Source organism: Peromyscus maniculatus, chromosome 23 (assembly GCF_049852395.1).
Source record: "Peromyscus maniculatus bairdii isolate BWxNUB_F1_BW_parent chromosome 23, HU_Pman_BW_mat_3.1, whole genome shotgun sequence".
NCBI classification, from domain to species: Eukaryota; Metazoa; Chordata; class Mammalia; order Rodentia; family Cricetidae; genus Peromyscus; species Peromyscus maniculatus.
The window spans coordinates 30578602-30596233 of NC_134874.1; the positions used below are offsets into that span (position 1 = coordinate 30578602).

A 17632-nucleotide genomic window follows, 5' to 3' on the forward strand; every position below is an offset into this window, starting at 1 on the left:
ATCTGGCTCTGGTTTTTTTTATTATCAGACCATCAAAGATTCTAACAACATCTGATGTCCAACTTGTGGGGCACGAAGTCACAAAAATGCCGCTTGCCATGGACCTAGCAGGAAATTTGTAATAGAATTATCCCTTAGACTGGAGAGATTTGGTTACAAGTTTCTTAGAAGCTGGTCCCTAATTACAGTGGAGGACCTGGTGAAAGGATGAGGCTAAGACCATTGAACAATGAAGCAGGTCTGGAAGTATGGAATTTTCCCAAGCTCAACTTCTTGGAGAAGGAGATTATGCTAATGTAGAAAGGCAGTCTCTATATGGTGACCCTACCCTGGCTTTATGCCAAATGGCAGCCTTGAATGCTTGGGACAGAATTGAAGGAGTAGGAAAGAAAATTGAATCATTTACAAAAGTTATACAGAGCTCAAAAGAAACCTTCACTGATTTCCTACAGAGGCTGTCTCCAGTAGTAAATAGAGTGATACCAAATTCAGAAGCTAGACAGATAATAATTGTGTCTCTGGCTTTTGAAAACACTAAGGCACTGTGCAAAAGGGTAATTAGGCCATTAAAGGCTAGATCAGAATCCTTGGAGGAATGGATCCAAGACACAATTATATATTGAATCTCATGACATTGATGACACTTGGATAGGAGAGGTAATTTTCATAGGTTTGATAAAAAATAGTAAGGTCAGATGTTTCAGTTGTGGTAAACAAGGTCACCAAAAAAGGGACTGTAAACAGGGTATTCCTTAAAACAAAGTGTCTTTAAGGAACAATGGCAATATAACGCCCCTTCCTCCTGGATTATGCAGAAGTTGTGACAAAGGCAAACATAGGAATAATGAATGTAGCTCAACATGGGAGAGACAAGGGAATCCTTTATTTTTGCCTTCATGAAATTCCTCTTGCAGGCCTCCATGACAAATTTGATTCAGTTCTTTCCTGACAACATGAAAAAAAACCCTTTCCAAAGCAATTAAGGAATCTAATGTCCATTGTCAAAAACCATACTTCTCTGGATGATAGAGCAGCTATAGAAGAGAGAACAAAAAATCAGGAGAAACTATAAATCAAAATTAGATATGAAAACTTCTCAAAGTTAGGGTTGGCAAAAGTTTTTATGTTTGTCAATGCTGAGATGGGTTCAAGATAAAAGTTTTAGACAAAACTTAAAAAAGATGTTGAGACCCAGACAGAAGAATTTAAAGGTGAAGCAACCTCAGCATTCCATTATATGGTTACAGAGAAACAGCCTAAGGCTTTCAAATAGCCAACATTAATCGATCTGGTAACCTTACAGGAATTACAAAATGCTCAAGGCCGTGTGTGAGCTAACTGGAGTCCTGTGGAAATGTTAGATCTGAGAAGATTTAAAGAAGCTATAGTCTCATATGTTATACATTCTCCATTTGTAAAGCAGATGTTAAACTCGTGTTCTACTTGTAATAAAATTATCCATCAGAACTGGAAAGATTTTTTTTACAGCTGTCCTAGAAGCTAATCCACAGTTACAATGGAAACCCTGGTGGAAAGAGGAGGCTAGGACTATAGAACAATGATGTTCTAGAGATATGGAAATTTCCCAAGATCAACTTCTTGGAGAAAGTGAATTTGTTGATATAGAAAGACAATCTTTATATGATTACTGCATTGTAATTTTATGCCAAATGTCAGCCTTGAATACTTGTGACAGAACTGAAGAAGAAGGAAAGAAAATAGAGTCATTTACAAAAGTTATACAGGGCTCAAAAGAAACCTTCATGGATTTTGTACAAAGGCTGTCTTCAGCAGTAAATAGAATGATACCAAATTCAGAAGCTAGACTGATTATCATTGAGTCTCTGGCTTTTGAGGGTGTTAATGTAGCATATAAAATGACAATTTGGCCATTAAAGGCAAGATCAGCACCCTGGGAGGAATGGATCTAAGATACAATTAATATTGAATCTCATGACCATGATGATACTTGGATAGGAGAGATGATTTCCAGGGATTTGAAGAAAAATAATCATATCAGATGCTTTAATTGCAGCAAACAAAGTCATCTAAAAGGGACTGTATGCAAGGCGTTCCTAAAAACAATGTTTCTTTAAGAACAATGGCAACAGAACACCCCTCTCTTATGGAATTTGCAGTAGCTGTGGTAAAGGCAGACATTGGACTAATGAATGTAAATCAACAAGGGACAGACAAGGTAATTATTTGCCTTTATTGTTGGGAAACCTTCTAAGGGGCCTCTTTCAGGTCTCCATGGCAAATTCAACTCAGTTCTTTCCTACCATTGTGGAAGAAACCCCTTCCCAGAGCAATTAAATAATCACATGCATATTGCAAAAAAAAGTCCGGCTCAAGTGATAGAACAGCTAAAGCAGAGAGAACAAAAAATTCAGGAGAAACCATAAAGCAAATTTCTTGGCAAGCTTCTATAAATGAACAAATACCAAAATTAAAATTATGAATAAATGTCTTTTTCATTGAAGGTGTTGTAGATATGGGTGTGAATGTAACAATAATTGCCCCAGAATCTTGGGGTCCAAATTGGTCTCTTCAGTAGGTAAATGTTCAGCTGTTAGGGACTTGCTGTGGGATGTTCTGTAGGTCCTGTGGGAGCCCATTCTCAGGTTCTTTGTGGCGTTACCCAGCAGGTCCGTATAGAGGATGATTAGGACCATGGGCCTGAGTGCAGGTGTTTGAGATGGTCTGCACTTGGCTGTGCTGGGGGATGGTCTGTATGCTCTGATTGGTTAATAAATAAAACCTGATCGGCCGTGGCTAGGCAGGAAAGATAGGTGGGACTAACAGAGAGGAGATATAAAAGGACAGAAAGGCAGAAGGAGAGGCTGCAGCCGCCGCAATGACCAGAGAGGCTGCAGCCACCGCCATGACCAGAGACACTGCAGCCGCTGCCATGACCAGCAGCATGTGAAGACGCCAGTAAGCCACCAGCCACATGGCAAGGTATAGATGTATGGAAATGGATCAATTTAAGATAAAAGCACAGTTAGCAAGATAAGGACAGTTGGCAAGAGGCCTGCCACGGCCATACAGTTTGCAAGCAATATAAGTGTCTGTGTTTATTTGGTTGGGTCTGAGCGGCTGTGGGACTGGCGGGTGACAGAGATTTGTCCTGACAGTGGGCAAGGCAGAAAAAATCAAGCTACAGGCACTAGAACAGTATCTCAAGTGAAACATAGTGCAAGATTGGTCAAATGTATAGGGCCAGAATGAAAGACAGGAAAATTAAAGCCATATGTGGCTAATATAGCTATGAATTCATGGGGCTATGATTTCTTACAACAGTGGAATACCCTGATTAACATTCCTCCAAACTCAGAAACAAACCATAAACTAACACATGTTTTTGAGAGAAATACTAGGAGGTATTAAAAAGAGCAGTCACTGGCCATCCAGATGTACAAGAACAGAGCACAACAACTTGGTATTTCAAAGACACCAACAGCTCTAGCTTTAAAATTGTTAACAGACAAGCCTGTATGGGTTCAGCAATGACCTTTAACAACAGAGAAACTGCAGGCTTTAGAAGAGCTGATACAAGAGCAGTTAAATGCTGAGTAAATTACATAATCAACCAGGTTTGGAATTTTCCTGTATTTGTTATTAAAAAGAAATCTGGCAAATGGAAGAATGGTAATAGACCTAAGAGCAATTAAGAAGGTAATTCAGCCAATGGACTCTCTATAATCTGGAATTCCTTTGCCTACTCTGTTACCTAAAGGATAGCCTCTTATAGTTATCCATTTAAAAGACTGTTTCTTCTCAATAGCCTTACAAGAAAAAGAGAAAGATTTGCCTTCATGGTGCCGACTTAATAATTCTCAGTTAAGAGATATCAATGGAGGGTTCTCCCACAGGGAATGTTAAATAGCCCAACACTGTGCCAATATTTTGTACTACAGCCATTGGAAGTAATACGTAAACAATTTCCTAAATCTATAATTTATCATTACATGGATGATATTTAACTAGCTGATTCAAATTCAGATAACTTAGAAATAATGTTTGAAGAAGTAAAGAAAATTTTACCTTGTTGGGCATTACAAATTGCTCCTGAAAAGATACAAAGAGGAGATTTTATTAATTATGGGCAGAAAGTGAACATTGATATACAATTCATACCTTAAGAAAAGTTTTAAAGAATCAAAATAGAACTGTAAGAATTATGAGATTGGAAGTAATAGAATAGTTACTTAATTTTGTTTTTCTTCTGTCTCATATCAAATGGCTCTTCTGACAAGATACAGAGATTTTGCATTTTCCTTTTAACAAACATGCTTGGGTTTAGAGAATGAGAGAGCCATTCTCCAACTCCAAAGACAGCTTTAATTTTTAATTGAACTGGGATTACATAAGACCATTTGTATTAAGTGTCTGTAGAAAACAGCAGAATCAAACATTTAGGAAGATGTATGAAAGTTTATATGTGATATACCAATAGGCCAATTTACTCTTTTTCTTGGGACATTATTTTTCTGGATGATTTGTCATTTTTCTTCAGCTGTCTCATTTGTTCTTCAGATTCTTTAGCCTTCATTCTCCAAACAAACAAACAAACAAACAAACAAACAACTCCCCCCAAGACAAACCAAAACAACAACTAAAACCCAAAAAACCCAAAATAAACAAACAGAAAACATAACAAAACAAAAAAACACTTCCCCAATCTTAACTTTGGTGAGGTTCCCTTTTGGCAAGTTATACCTGATTAATTGAAAAGCATTTGTTAGTGGTATAAGTTAATTTAAATTGGATTGTTATGCTGGTTGAAGAGCAAAATTAAAAATAAATTAGAACCACCCCTAGACTATTAAGCAGAAGTAGGTATAACCTGATAGTACAGTTTCAACACAATTCACATGTTCAGAAAATATATTTTAAGATGCTTACCATCTTTACCTAACATAATATTAAAACTTAAAACTTCAAGAGACTGTGGGTGGCTATGTGTGTAATGTTGCCTTTTCTGTGCAAACACAAAGATCTGATTTTAAATCTCAAGCATCCCTAAGAACCTTGCTGTGATCTTATAAAAACCCACAATCCTAGGGCAGTAACTGTTGGCTTCAGGAGGGTAGAGAAGACTTCAGCTGCAAGCCTTAGTGGCAGTTGTGATCTCAATGAAATAAGGTAGACAGTGCTTGAACAGGATGTCTTTCTGCTTTCTACATGTGCATGAATGTGGGAAACTTTACACACACATTTATATACATCAACACACACACACACACACACACACACACACATCAACTCAGAGAAAGTTAAAAAGGCTTGTTTTGAGACTCAGTCTCAATCTGGTCAAAATGGGGTAGGAAAGAATTCTCAGAAGTTTAGAATAATTTTTGCTTTCATTAAGACTTTAGTTTGGGTTTTAGTACACACACTGTGGCTTAGAGCCATCTATAACTCCAGTTGCAGGAGATCTGTTTCCCTCTTCTGCCTTGTAAGACACTTTTAAACAAATAGTGCACTTGCAAACATTTAGGTAAAAAAGGATCATGCACATAAAATAAAAATAAATGAATCTGAAAATAATGAAAGAAAACACAATCACGAACAAATGGTGGTGAGAATGCCAGGAAAGAGAGAAGCCCTCATACATTGTGCTTGATTTTTGTCATGATGGACAGATTGATACAGGTTCTAAATTACATTGTGACCATTCTCTACCACTCCTGGCTATGTACCTGAAGGCCCCTATACCCTCCCACAAAGATTCTTACACAATCAGGTTTATGGCTGTTCTTTTCACTATAGCAACAAAATACATCAGCCTAAATAAACACCATCAAATGAATTGAGAAGGAGAATATTTTTCAACCAGGCTTTGAAATTTTTGACTATTGCTAAAAATGACATGAAATTATTGAACTGTAAAATATATTAATTTAAACAACCAGGTTCAGAACAAAATCAAACACACATTTTGTCACATAATCACGTTTTTTAAATATTAAATATGTGTACATACTTGTAAATGTAGTTAAAGCCTTCCAGGCTACTCTTCCAAAGAGGATGGTGTTGTGGTTAATGATATTAAGTGGCCCAAACTTCATCATTCCCATCTGCACCATCATCCAACTGGTTCTCTGTGGAGTTTGATCAGGATCTTACTGACTCAGATGCTCATGCTGAACATGCATACATCATCTTTGTGTGCAACAAGGGCTCCAGACTTGTTTTCATTTTTCCTGGGATACTTCTTCCCGTGGCACTTGGAAGTTACTCTATAGTCTTCCTGTCTAGGAACCTGCCTGACATATTCAATGAAGCCAAGTTCCTGACATTCAGCATGCTGGTATTCTTCAGTGTGTGGATAACCTTTCTCTCTGTCTAGCAGAGCAACAATGGAAATGTCTTGGTGACCACGGAATCCATCTCCATCTAGGCTTCCAGTGTAGTACTCCTCTGCTGCATTTTTATACCTAAGTTCTTTATTATTCTCTAAAACCCAGAGAAGAACACAGTTATTGAATAAAAAAAAAGCACATTTAAAGAGAAATGTCCTTGTTAACACTTAAGTCAATTCTTTTTTAATTAAATATAAGTCTTGAAGCCAGTACAGGAACATTTCAACAGTTAGACATAAGGTAATAATTTGGAATTTGATTGTATATGCTATCACTTCATGTTGTAATTTTATTTGAATACAAAATCTCCTTGGTAGGTAATTCTAGGCTGTGAATATGTTTTTATGAAAAAAAATCAATGTTAAATTTTAATTTTTAGTAAAAAATTATGCATTACTTTTTGCAAGAAGTTATTGCATATAGTTTTGACATGTTTAGTATCTTAAATGTTTTTGTGGTTGTGGCATGTTTTTCCAGATAAGAGATATTTCCATCACCTGTGTCACTCTTACCAAGTATTTCTCTATCTTTGTCTTAATGTCTCTTTTTTGGTGTTTGTATATTTGTGATTCTCTGTGTTCATCTCGGTGTGAGTGTGTATGTATGATAGTGTCTCTCTTCGATATTTTCTCTTTCTGACGGTGCATGTGCATGTTTGTGTCTCCATGTATGTCTCTTTTTGCATGTGTGTGTTCATAGACTAGGAAGCAGAATAAAATGACAGGAATTATGTCTGAAAAGCCAATATGGAATCATACTATTAAATATCTAGATTCAAACACCTGTATTTATGTAAGTCAGTACTAAATAGACACAAATAGCTTAAATAAATATTTCCTATCTAACTGACAACAGTCTTCTGAAAAGCCACAAACCAAGTAACAAAAACCCCAATACTTGCAATGAGAACACTTTGTTGAGTTGTTGGTCAGGATTTCATAAAAGACTCTTATAGGAAACAGAATGTTAGTTCTTATGCCTGAAAACACCATTCAGTTCCAGAAATACAACCCTGAGACCCCTGGGTTGGAAATATCTTCAACATTTCTTCCTTTAGGAGTAGTTTTCTGGGTAAGAGACGTTGCTTTGCAGGGTGCCAAGGAAGAAATGGAGTAAGGAATGCTGAGAGCAGGAAAAATAGTCTCCCTTAAGGTAGACCATAGGTCTTTAAAGAAGGTCTGGAAACAGAGCACAGGAGAATGAGTAAGTATAATGAGGCATAAGGGTACCCTGAGAATATATGGGGAGGAGAAACAATAAAATCTAAGCTTATATAAAAATACTCTAAACAAACCCATTACTTAATAAGCTAATTAAAACTAATGCTAAGTCAGACACAAACTCACTCAAGATTTTGGTTCTGCACCACAGTTACTAAGATTTTTCTATCTCAATGTCCATTTTATCACAATGTCCACAATTTTCACCAAAGAATAGTGAAGATGTAAGTAAGGTGTTTTGATGTCTATTCTCATGCTGACATATGAATTGTAAGATACACACACACACACACACATACACACACACACATCATACAACTCAGGATGATATGAGAAGTCAGTGATAATATGAAATCCCCATGTTTCAGATACTAGAACAAAAAAATAATATGTCATTTATTGTCAGGAGTTCCATGTTTCATGGTGAGTCACATAGGTCATTGTTCCTAAAAAGACTTTGACCAGCTCACCTGTCTATAAACTGGCAAAGTAACAATACATTTCTGATGAAATAACAATAAAGAACTAAAACTGAATGTTTAAAGCTTGAGCTATCTTTTGTTGCACACAGAAACTCAAACTCTGGGTTTTCCTAGGCCTGCGTGTACTCTGAACCTTTGACAAAAAAGTGACTCCCCCCCCCCCCGAGAGTCAAGAGGGAAATATCCTGCAGTCTTGGCATCAATGATCTCCATCTTGGCCATGCAATGGCAGGTTGTGTATGTTATAGAGTTCCAACCACATCAGGTCTATGCATAATGATTTTATCCACATTGATCATCTCAGGACACAAACCATTTCCTAACAGAAGTCACAAGATATTGGGACATACAGGTTCAATAGAACCTCTGTGGAGACACCAGTCTAGAGTCATCTATAACTTTGTTTAAGATAAAGAAAGTGCACTTCATTGTGATAGTAAATGCTTTTGTTGTTTTTAGAAGGGAGAAATTCTGCTCCTCTATATGCTACAGATATATATTGGACATATGTGCCCATGCTCTGATTTTGAGCTACCTGGTATATTCAGCTTTCTCACTTGGATTGTATAAACAAATAGAAGTAAGGCTTTGCATCATACCATGGAACTTATGTGAAGAGTGACTAAGGTGTTAAGCATGAATTTTTTGTGAAATCTTTGAAAGATCAGAATAATTTACATTCCATAAATTTCTTTTTGGATAAACTTCATTCCAATATCAAGAATTAACTTCTGACTGCTGGAAAACTGTTAATTATTTTGGTTGTTTGAAATAAAGACATTGTGTTTTTAAGAGCAATATCAAGGTAATACAATTCGTAGAGAAAGTTTCTAGTTATCATACCGCATATAACATCTCTACTTTCTCCTGTGTAGACATCTTGCATTATCAGGGAATATGGACAATTGTTTAAGAAATCTTGATGCACCATATTTAAAAGAAGATTCTTTTTTCCATAATGACTCACACTTTTCATTTTACATGGTTCTTGTCATGAATAAATTAACATTAAACAAGTTTATAGCTGCAGGATAGCACAGACTAGATTCACTGCTTTAACTTGTATTGCAACCGAGAAGAAGCTGCTTCCAGGCTGCAGACAAGGCTCAAAGGGAAGTCCACAGCAAAATGAAACTTAGACTTTTCTCTCTGAGGGGTTTTAGGGAAGGAAATATACTCACACTTGTTCTGATGTTTTCTTTCTTTATTTTTTCATGTTGAATCTGAATCTCTATGTTTTTTCACAGCTATACATACCCAACAGAAATATTCAGGCAAATATAGGAGCTATATTTAAATGTCATTTTCCATTTCATAAGTAAATGATAAAAACCATCATCCTAACAACTCAGATGCAATAAATCTCAACTTCCTAATTGGTGGGCAGTAACGTGAAGCTGCAACAAAAGAACCAGCCATTCGTTATTGACCTAGAGAGAAAGTTATAAAGGATTTTAAAGGAGTTATAAAACTAATCTACTGAGGAGTCAAAGGAAAATAAGGAAACCATATACTACATCCTTCTTTTGACTGTAGTATGCATTTTAAAAGAAATTTTGTGATTAGCAGTCCTAAAAAGCCAGGCTCTTTTGGACAGGGGGTGTTTACAAAGAGAGATGTGTCATAACTGATTTGTTTTAGAGCAGAATTATCTTAAATCTCTAAATATGAGCTCACTCAGCACTCTCCAAGGCTCAGTGACACTAAAAACATTTTAAATCTTAAAATATATTGTTCTGTCCTGTGTGTAACTTTAAAACATCAAAAAGGAAATATTCATTTTTTTCTTGAGGCTATGATGTCCAATTATTCTCTGTAGCCCTGGCCATTTGGAAAATCGTTTCCTATCCTTTATTTGAATGAAAGCCATTTTTGTTTCTAAACCTCAGCGAATTGTTCCCTTTCACCCACACAATTTTAAGACCCAAAATAAAAAACTGACCATGCTGTCATGGCTCACTCCTTTAATCTTAGCACTTGGGAGTTAAAGGCCGCCAAATCTCAATGAGTTCGAGGCCAGCCTGATCTACAGAGCAAGTTCCAGGACAGAATCCAAAACTACATAGAGAAACACTTTCTAAAAAAGCAAAAAAAAAAAGTTAATTGGCTGAATTTTTATTCTTTAGTTTACATACCCATACCATAAAACTGAGGTCAGAAGTTTGTGTTAACCACTGTCTTAGTTTATCAGCCAGACCTAGCAAGGAAGAGTGGTATAGCAATTAGGTTGTTTTGTACCTTTAAACTTGGTTCAATGAATCAGACAGCTGGGTATTATGTCCTTTTGAACTTGGCTGCTTTTCCTGGAAATAATTGATATTAAAAGCCACTAGCAAGGAACTTGGTCTAATATAATGCTACTTTGAAGATATATATCAGCTCATAGTATACAGCTATCTTGGCATTTGGGGAAATTCAACTATTTTCCTATGTCAACATTATTGATATCAAATAGACAATACAGCTAAAGGAAGAGTCATCTTCTAGAAAATCCACAGATAGGGATCCCCAGTAGATCAGGACGCATTCATGAGAAAATCATACCACAATAAAGGCAATGAGGGATTCCTCAGAATAGCTAGAGAAAAATTGCAATAGTACTTGTGAAATTACAGTCAGAAGCAAGTGGTATTCCAGAGTCTGTAGTTTTGTGGCTTTGCCTAAATGAGGAATCCTGTCAGAGAGTTTTCCTCATGGTGGGCTGACACCTTGAGTATTAATTGCATCTGCTGTTCCTATGTCATGGCTTTTGGCAAACTACAACTTGATCTAGGAAATTCAGGACTCTTTTGTTGAGTGGATTGTATAATATGAGAGTTGCTTCTCAGTTGTCATGGTTTATGGAGGCACAGACTTGTTTGTCATAATATTGTATATTCAAGTAAAAGCCTAAAAATAATGAAGCATGAACTCTGGTTTGTGAAGAAATCAGAACTATATGTAAACTAAGATTCACCATGGAGAAAGAGGAGAAAATTGCACAGAAGGTCAAAGTTCAGACTGTGAATAGGAAACCTAATCCAGCATTGGCATTTGAAATGTTTAAAATCAATATGACCACTGACTTGCCCAGGATTGAGACAGAGACTATATTGTGGAGTAAGGAGACAGTGATGAAATATGGTTGTGCAGACATGCAAGCTTCATAGAAAGAGGGATTTAAAATTCCTCCAGGTCCTGGGAAAGTTAGATTTACAAGGCAGCACTCATTTATAGAGTGTAAGTTGTCTCATTTCTTTTGAGTGGGCCATGCCTGGCTTTGGTCTTTGCTAGCCCTTTCATCATTAGCCAAGCATGGCATTTTCTGATCTATCCTCCCAATATAGCATCTTCATTTATTGTACCATTTAGTTCACTCAATTTCAGTTATCACTTTTCATGTTTTTGAGCTCATATTTTATTACTATTTTACATACTTATGGTTAGAATATTTACATTAGTACTTTAATGTTTTCCAGCAAAATTTTTGATTCAACAAAGTTGATCAGAAAGGTTGGATGTGATTTCAGTGCCCCCACCCTATGCTTGTATATCTGATGTCCAGCATAAGTAAAACTCAGCATTCTTCATTCAGGAGGTTTTCTTTCCTGTATTCCTCCAGACCTTTTCAGTGCAAGAAACACATGCTGTACAGGAAATCATATTTAAGGGTTAGTCTCTACCATAGACCTCAAAAGACTTAAAGGACACTATGGGCAATGGAATTTTAGTGGGGAATATCATACATATCATGAGAAACAAGCATTGGTGAGAAAATATTGAAAAACAAATAATTGCCTATGATGTTCTGAAGTTGATTTTCACAGTTGTGTCACTATTGACATTTTTCTGATGAACTTGAGCTGCACTGGAGATTAAAAATGTGTTAAAAATCATTACATCATTAATACCCAGATCATAAATACCTCATAAAACTGAAACAAATAATTTTATGAATCAAAGCATTTTTGTACATAAAATGGATTGATTGTGGCATAATTTCTTGTAAAAACTAGAGGATGTGGCAGTTACCATTCTAGCAATATTAGGGGAGTATAAAGTTATCCATAATTTTGCTCACTGCAAATCTGGATACTGAAATTTAGGGAGCATTATTTCCAGGTCAAGAGGTGCACATTATAGGAAGCCTATGTCAAAATACATGCAAGGAACATAAACAGTCAGAAGGTAACGAAAACCAGATAATATGATAATGTGCATAGAGACACAATGCTGAATAGGTTAGAAACAAAGAGAGACCTGGAAACACAGGATAGCTTCAGGAGGACTTGGATCAATACCCAGTGGCTCAGAACTTTATTCAAAACAACTTTTTATAACAATGCCAAGGTGCAAGGCAAAAGACTTCCCCCTTGCTAGATACAGCCAGGTGCAGACCCTTCCAAACACCTGGTAACCATGCCCATAGTCAAATCATCCCTTCATGCAAACCTGCTGGGTAAAGCAAGCTCAGGTTCTCTGACCTTGAGTGATTTGGGCATCCACATTTTGACAATCAAAGATGAAGGATATTCTATAGGGAATGTCCATCTTACATCTTAGTTCATGTGTTTCTTAATTATATCGAGGTATTTAAGTAAGCTTAGCACTATTCCAACAGTAAGAAATAATGCTGCAATTTTTGACTTTATTGGTTTCACATTTTGATGAAGTCCAATCTTAAATCCTGAACTTTTAATGTCTTTTTCAAATTTTTGTAAGTTAGAAAATTCACTTTCATAAAAATTCATTTTCCTGTGACTTAGTTAAGTTTTTATTGCTGTGAAGAGACATCATGACCATGGAAACTGTGATAAAGAAAACATTTAATTGAGAGGGTGCCTTACATTTTCAGAGAATCAGTCCATTAACATCATGATGGGGAGCATGGCAAGATATAGGCAGAGGTGATACTGGCTATATCTTGACCAGAAGGCATCAGGAAGCCAACTGATTGTGACACTGAGTGAATCTTGAGAAAAGAGACCTCAAAGCTCACTCCTAGAATGACACACACTTCCTCTAACAAGACCACACCAACCACAAAAAGGCCACACCTCCTAGACTACCAGATCTTTTGGGGGCCATTTCTATTCAAACCACCATATCCTGTCAATTAGTATTTAAACAAAGATATGAGATGTGAATGTATTATTTGCATCTCCAACATTTCATGACTGCATTCAATGCACCTAGTGTTTCCATGTGTGTGCATGCATATATGTTTGTAATGCCCTTGATATGTTCTATGAATGCATGTTGCTTTCATTTCATATATGTTTTTACTCTAAAAAAGAGCTCATTTTTAAAAAATGATAACAATTTTGACATAAAAGAAATACTGTGCCAAGTGCTTGCATAATAGGCTGGAATCTATAGTACAATGGAAAACATTTAAATCTTTATAACTCCACTTCTGATATCAGTCAATCAGGCACTTTCAATAAGAGAAAATTACATGAAACTTCTGTTAATGTGTGAAAAATGTGAAATGCTCTGCTGTAACCAGTTCAGTACAGATTGTGCTCATCCCTCTGACTACTGATTTGGAGCACTGTTTTGTGTACTCACTTGCTCACAATTCTTCACTATGGATAAATTGCTCTACATTCTTTCAATTGAAACAATGTATTGTGTGCATTCTTCATATTTATGAGTACCTATTACTCAATTTTATGTCACTATCTTATAAAAAGTATCTAAATCTTTGGAAACAACACTATTTGATTCTTCTCATTTCTTGTGTACTTCCTCTCATTTCTTTTGCAGAAATGTGTAGGACCATGAGTGCTGGGTGCCTTGTGTCTTGTCATCTGTCTCTAATCAGTATAATAATAAGAGAAAGGACATGACTGGTCCCAGATATTGTAGAGGAGAAAGGTTTTTTGGCAGATATGCATAGGCAGAGTCAGAGACATCTGGAGAGTCCAGAGTGGACATAACAGATTGAGCCATGTGAGGAGAGGCAGAAGAGGAGAGAGGACAGAGAGGAACCAGGTGAAGGAGCCAGGAGGCCCAATTTGTATACCCAGGGAGACTCCACTGGAGAAAATAAATTTTCCTTTCAATTACTAAGCATGTCTAAGACTCTGCAGGATTAGCTGAAGAAGTTCTCTCTTTCTTCTTAAAGCATCTGACGTTTTTAATTAATTAATAATAAATAAATAAATAAAAAAACCCATCGATTTTATGAAAACTTGAACAAGAGAAGTAGGAATTGTTTTTAAAATAAGCTCATGTTCTTAACTTTGAGTTTAATAAACACTTGATAGCAGCACATATACATCTAGAAAAATAATCTCCCTGGAAGGAAATTTGTAGTTGTAGATGAAATAAGTAATGTACAAATTTATTCATCTAGTAACAACAAATGTAACTACTTTGGTGAGAGACATCAGATATAACAGAGTATTTATAGTCTTAGATGCCAAAGTTAAGGTTAAGGAAATTCATTTTACATTCACCTCTAGAATTCAATTTTTTTTAAATGTTCCTGTTTACAGAATGCTACATATATGCCAGTTCACATATGGAAGGATTGTGTAGACTTAGGAGCAAAAAATTGTTTATTTGTATTAGTTACTTCTCACTTTCATGAAGAAAAATCTTAATCGAACTATGTAATGGAAGCTAGCTTATCATGCTTCCTTTTTTAGCAGAGATATCTTTTTTTTCAGGGTAGACACAGAAGGATGCAGGTGAGCTCTAGGTGGTGAGACCATGAGGCATTAAGACTTCACAGAGTAGAGGACAAAGAAGCTGAGACTGAAAGTCAGAGCCTGAGGTTGATAGAATCTCTAAATGTCTGTGAATAATAACTTGCTTGTCCCCATAGGACCCGTAGGTCCAAAATTTTGAAAATCCTATCTCCAGAACCTGGGTTCCACAAACAGTTGAATTAAAGCCAGGAAAACCACCACTGAGCAAAGACTCTGAATTTGAGATCTACATCTAACATCTAAAAGTAATAATGAGATGATATAGTCCCCACTAGTGTGTGTCATACCTTCAGGTCAGCTTCTGTAACACACATTATCCCAGTCTTGGATCAGCACTAAACCATTCATATGGTTTTCCTCAGCCTACCACCATCTTCAAATGTGTGCTGGTGCACAGGTCAAAATAGCAGTAATGTCTTTGTGATAATCCTTGAGAATATGTCTGTATTTAATGACTCTTTGTCAAGGATCTATCTATATGATCAAAAGTTTCAGTCAAATATGTTTAAAAGGAATTGTCAATTTCTCATTTTGAGTCTTCTATAAGTGCTGTTTTACTCTGTCATGACCCTAAATATTTTCATTGTGCAGAGCATAAGTTTTCTGTTTAGTGATGTTAATCTCTTTACCAATTACAGGAGCTTTGTTACAAACTGTGACTGCAGCTTTAACTCCCCAGTTTTGACCTAAGATCAAGATATTCCTTATTTATTTTTATTAGTTATCTTTCTGAATTTTGTTCAATGGATTTTGATAATTTTTATCCCCTCAGGCATGGGACTCTAGCCCTAACCCCTATCTTCATCAACCTAACTTTCTGCCCTATTTTTCAAACATCAAGTAATGAGTCTTGTCCTTGTATGTCTGGATTTCTTGGCAATCCCATGGAAAACAGTTGAGGTACTGGGGAAATCAAACTTAAGAACATTCACACTACTTCTCCCTGAGCAAGTATCAAATGCCAGTAGTTCATGAGCTAATGGTAGGACTTCATTGCTACCTCCTACAAATACAGGTATTTGTCCACCCCTGTGTTTGTACTAGGCTTGTGCATGCTGTCATGCTTAATGTGAATTGATACCCTTACCTGGGATGAGGGACCTGCAGTTAGGATGGCCAGGGAGGCAAATAGAGAAGAGAAAGGAAGAAGAGTTAAATGACTTTTAAGATCTGTGCCAACTTCAAAAGAAATCATACTATTGACTATATCAAATATGCATAATGCGTGTAAATCAATGTATAACTATACATAAGTAGTTCATAGGGAAGTTTTCCATTTGATGGAAGGCTCCTCTGAAGAGTAACAGACCACCTAACAAAAACTGTAATACCTGCCATGAGAAACACATAGCTGAGTTGTTCAGTGTTGTCCACAGACTTCCAAAATACCAGAATTTAGGCCCCTGCTGCTTGAAAGAGCATGCACTTTGGAAATAGTGCTAGAGACTCATGAGCTGAAACTATTTTGAAAAATCTCCTCCCTGAAGTCTTGCTTTAGTATAAGAGGTTGTTACATAAAGTTCAAAGGGAGAACTGGTAAGTAATTCTTGTAGTAGGAGAAATAGTTTCCCCATGAAACATCACACATCTTTAGGGAAAGTAGTGGAAACAGGACAAGTTTAAAATGGAAGAAGGTAGGTATAATGAGGCAGAAGGGTGTTCCAACAATGTGCATAGGGGTATAAGATGTGGAGAAGAATCAGTAAAATATAAGCTCCTATGGAAATAGTCTAGGCAAACCCATTATTTTATAAGCTAATAAAAAACCCTAATAATAATGATATAGATACAGTCTAACTAAAGATCTTTGTTCTTCATCACGGTTTCTAAGTTGTTCCTCATCTCAATGCCCATGTTGTTTAAATTTTTTCAAATTTCAAATTTCTTTCCCCCTTTAATGAAAATGTGTGTTGTTTTGATTTCTACAATACTGACATATAAACTGTAATATAAACATATGTTGGTAGATCAAAGAAAGAGATCTTAAGTCCTAGCGCTAATATGAAACCCCTAGTATCAAATAATAAATTAATTAATAAGAATAAAAATATATCAGTAATACAGAAAAATCATATGTCTTGTTTTAAATTACCCAGGAGAATGTTTGCTGAAAATAATTTGCACCAGCCCAATACCAAACAAAACATGAGTGCTGTAAAACGTGAGAAATCTATTCTCCTACAGCTCTGGAATACAGAAATTCAAACTGACATGCTTATACTCTGAACCTCTGAATAAAAGTAATTAGGTTTTACTGTGAGGCAGGTCATGAAATATCAGCTCCTTGACTCCATGTTCTCTATCTTGGCTATTGATCTTTCCAATCACACCAGGTCCAACAATAATGGTCTTATCCACAGCAATCTCCTCATAAAATAACCAATTTTCAATCAGGAGTCTAAGGTATTAGCGTTTAGAGTCTTAACCTAGCCTTCTGGGAGACACAAGTCTAGAGTCATTTCTTATCTTTTTCAATATAAAGAAACTTCAGGCCTCTGTGACAGTCATAAATGACATTGTTGTATTCAGAACTTGTTCCTTAATACATAGCAGATGTTTAGTGGAGGTATGAGGCAGTGCTCAGGTTTGAAGCTAAAAGATACATTCAACTTTGCCACTTAGGGTCTGTAAACTGGTAGAATGGAGCCCATGTGAAGATATGTGTGAGATGTTAGGTAAATGTGTGCATGATAATGTTTTCAGACTTTATATTCACAATTATTGAACTTTCAACTCTTCAGATAGAGTTCATTTAAAGTATTCTGAATGAATATTTTATACATGTTTGGTGGAGTAGATAAGTTCTTATTGATTGATTGATTGAAAGTGGTGGTGGTATTTCCAGCACTCCATGTTCAATGAAA

The 17632-nt window shown here is 36.2% G+C and overlaps 1 pseudogene; it reads left to right on the forward strand.

Annotated features, from left to right (window-relative positions):
- LOC143270403 (vomeronasal type-2 receptor 116-like) overlaps positions 1-6355 on the forward strand; it is a 74777-nt pseudogene extending 68422 nt beyond the window's left edge.
- The last annotated feature ends 11277 nt before the right edge of the window (positions 6356-17632 follow it).